Source organism: Formica exsecta, unplaced genomic scaffold (assembly GCF_003651465.1).
Source record: "Formica exsecta isolate Colony F162 unplaced genomic scaffold, ASM365146v1 scaffold416, whole genome shotgun sequence".
Taxonomy (NCBI): Eukaryota; Metazoa; Arthropoda; class Insecta; order Hymenoptera; family Formicidae; genus Formica; species Formica exsecta.
Window position 1 is genome coordinate 40,337 of NW_021851402.1, and position 4,002 is coordinate 44,338.

At 32.3% G+C, this 4,002-nt stretch overlaps 1 protein-coding gene across 1 annotated transcript in view; it reads left to right on the plus strand.

Annotated features, from left to right (window-relative positions):
• The window catches only part of LOC115240116 (solute carrier organic anion transporter family member 4A1), a 33,926-nt gene that overhangs the window by 11,581 nt on the left and 18,343 nt on the right, over nucleotides 1–4,002 (plus strand). The gene's annotated exons all lie outside the window — the stretch shown is intronic.

Sequence of the window (4,002 nt, forward strand, 5' to 3'; positions counted from 1 at the left end):
AAATTATATAATTGAAAGAAATACATTAAATTTTTCTGATCTAATAAATTTTCTTACATTAAATTAACCATATCTGACTTTTCTTCGATAAAATTTTATAATATTCTTCAAAAGAAAATATTTACTTGTTTTGAGTACATGATAATGAGTATTTCTAAAATTTGTGACAAGTCTATTTTAAGACTATTATTAAGAAAATATTCTTTGTTAAAGATAACTGTTACTTAAAAGAAGTAAAGTAAACTGAGTAATCATTTTACTTAGCAATAGAATAATATTTTTCTGTGTGTACTTAATCGATTAGTACATAAATTCACAGTTTAACATGTAAAATATTTTCGCATGGATAGTTTGTTTGTGCATCGTATTCGCATTTCTAATTAAAAGATACGAAAACGGAAAGAATTCAAATGGCGAACAGCGTCATTTTTATGTTGTAAACAACTTCTCTATTGGCTCTTTCTTGCTGAGAAATTCTCACAAAACTTGGGAAAACGTGTCGGGGCATAAAAAGAATATACGAATATCGTACGTGATGGAGAGATGCGTACAAAGCTCTTTCGAGACTCTCTTTTTCACGTTTGAACGAGAAAAGACTGAAAAGGGATACTACAAAAGTGTATTTTATTACATGCGAGCATCGCTATGTTTGTTGCCTTTTTCGATCGGCGGATAACTCTATTGCACGAGTAGAAAACATTTTTTACATACTATAAAGAGTTTTTATTTAATCGATAAAGGAATCGACTATAAATCGTGACTAACGTCAGTTATTACATGAACGATACGAAGGAGAGAGATGTATATATAAATCATTCCTGGATTTTTCAGTCAATGCATAGGCCATGTTCCGTGACTCGCATTGGTATAGAGGGATTAAAGAGCACAATGTGCTATTAAGGAGCATAACGAAAGCTTTCGCACGCGCAAAAGCAACAGGACGAATAACTTTTATACGCAACAAGAAGATTTCATATATGTATATATGTAATATCAGAATATTTGAGGTTAGTTACAATTCGAACATAATCTCTTTTTACTCTTTCAATTTATATTTTTTGTTGCATTAAAAAATGCTTTACGCTTTTTAAAAATAAATACAAAAAAGAATTATTAAAAGCTTCCTCTTAGTCTCTCTCCATATAATTCGCCTGAGCTCGCCCACGCCCTCGAGCATCGACACGAGCCGTTGTTTGTCTACTGTCATTGGCGCCGCGCGATATACGTTCTGCACGAGTCAAAAGGTGCACGCAAATTTATTTTAACATTTATTTTGTTTAACAAAAATCGCACATTTGTCATTGGATAATCTTTCCAGCATAAAAATCGAAAATTTAGTCCTTGACTGCGTTAAGAATTATTGAAATTTCGTAAGGTTACTTAAATAATAAACAATGAAAACAAAGCGTTTGGCATAATACATAGATTTTGAAAAAAAAAACTCGACGCCTATGGGATAAAACGATCGTGTAAGAGACGACGTCCGTTCGCTCGTCTTTTCGTCGAGTGAACCCATACCCGTACACGGCAGTCGCTCTCTGCGAGCGGAAGCCATGAATCTTTATTAAATCCACGAAAATGTTGAAGCGGTCGCGTGGCTCGTGAAACGTGTGCCGCTCTCTATGGTCCCCAAAAAAGTATTTATTTCTCCCTTGCTCCCCTTTCTCGTAATGCACGATTCTGATTTACTTTTTGGCTATTTACATTGTGTAACGCGCAACTCGTCATATACATATGTATGTATATTATGAGTCATAATGCGACTTCTTTTTTTTTATTTTCGGTGATACGTCGCTCTCACCGAGTGAATAATCGCGAAAATTGTCCGCAAGGCAAAAATGAATATGATATTTAATTTGATACGATAAATAACCGCTTCCATATAGGCGAATATTTTTTATTTTTACGTTTGCATAATTTTTAATCAAAAATTGTATCAGTGCATAATTTTGCCAAGTGTTGTATATATATATATATGTGTTGTATACGTATTGTTTCCTCAATTATGTTCTATGATTCTTTTCTGCTTTACTAATCGCATAATATAATAGAATGTAAAAATTTATTAATTTTATATGCGAGTACATGCACAAAAAGATGCACAATGCATCGCTCGATGATCTGTATTTTGTGCCGGCCTTTTTAAAAAATGATATTATCAGTGATTTATTTCTGATCTTTTTGCCTCTACGTGCCGGCGTTATTACTATCATAAATTCAGGCATGTCCACGATGTGTTTGATATATCTGACCTGACCTGACCTATTCGCTTGTCTTCCAACTTCCATCTTCCACGCATTTTAGAAATTTTGACATTTCCGCAAAAATAATGAAATTTCTCTAGTCAATGTCGTTTGTATCTTTCTCCTATCTTTCTCACAGATTCATCGCTTGATGAATTATACTGTTTCTTCCATGTATATAATACTGCATTTATGTACAATTCTATTTCGTCATCTGTTGTACTGTGTAATATTTGAGCTTATCTCTTATTTCTCGTCTTTTTTTCACATCGGTCGCTCTCAATATTTTAGCAGTCATCAAATGACACTGCGGTAGATAGAATTTCATGATAAAGAAAATATGATTGGTATCTGATTCGTAACAGCTGGAATATATTCATTATTTTAATCTATATTGTATATGAATGCAGAAATACTTCAAACAAACTCCAATATAATTATCAGTTTCATAAATCTTATTAATTATTTTATTAACTATTTATCTCTCTTCCCTCCCCTTCCATCCTATCTTTCTCTTTCTCTCTCCCTCTTTCTCTCTTACTCTGAATTTAGAAAAATTTAAATAAAGCTACATAAGATTTTGACCAAAAAAGAAAAAGTTTTAGCTAATTCGATATTTAATAATATTACAATACTCATCAAATTAACAATTTAAATTAATGAAGCGAACTCGTAAAGTACATCGCGCTAATTCTATATTTTATCCATTCCTTGCGATAATTAATATTTATGATAATGTAACACCATGCTATAAAAAAAGCGTTACTTTTCTTTAAAGAACGGTCAGGAAAGCTGATAACAATTGTTCAACAATTAATATCTGAATCACATCGGTCGCTCTCAATATTTTAGCAGTCATCAAATGACACTGCGGTAGATAGAATTTCATGATAAAGAAAATATGATTGGTATCTGATTCGTAACAGCTGGAATATATTCATTATTTTAATCTATATTGTATATGAATGCAGAAATACTTCAAACAAACTCCAATATAATTATCAGTTTCATAAATCTTATTAATTATTTTATTAACTATTTATCTCTCTTCCCTCCCCTTCCATCCTATCTTTCTCTTTCTCTCTCCCTCTTTCTCTCTTACTCTGAATTTAGAAAAATTTAAATAAAGCTACATAAGATTTTGACCAAAAAAGAAAAAGTTTTAGCTAATTCGATATTTAATAATATTACAATACTCATCAAATTAACAATTTAAATTAATGAAGCGAACTCGTAAAGTACATCGCGCTAATTCTATATTTTATCCATTCCTTGCGATAATTAATATTTATGATAATGTAACACCATGCTATAAAAAAAGCGTTACTTTTCTTTAAAGAACGGTCAGGAAAGCTGATAACAATTGTTCAACAATTAATATCTGAAACATCGTGAAGTCGATCCTGCGAATGTATACATCAAACGTTTATTAGACAGCTTGTAGAAGAAACTTTATGTTATTACGTGAGGTGCATAAATTCTTGCAAAAGCTAATAAACTTGATCGCATTTAAATGACGGGTGCAATCGGGTGGCTCGTTCGTCTTAACAGTGAAGCAACAACTAGTAGGGATGATTTATAGCGAGTCGAAGAAGAGTAGGAAGAAGAGTCTAGAGTTTAGGTAGAAGGTAATGATAAAAGAAAGAAAGAGAGGGGAGCAAAAAGTGTGTGTATGTATGTGTGTGAGAGAGAAAGAGAGAGAGAGGAAGCGAACGGAAGGAGAAAGGGTATATCTACACATCTTTGGTGTAAGAGCGTC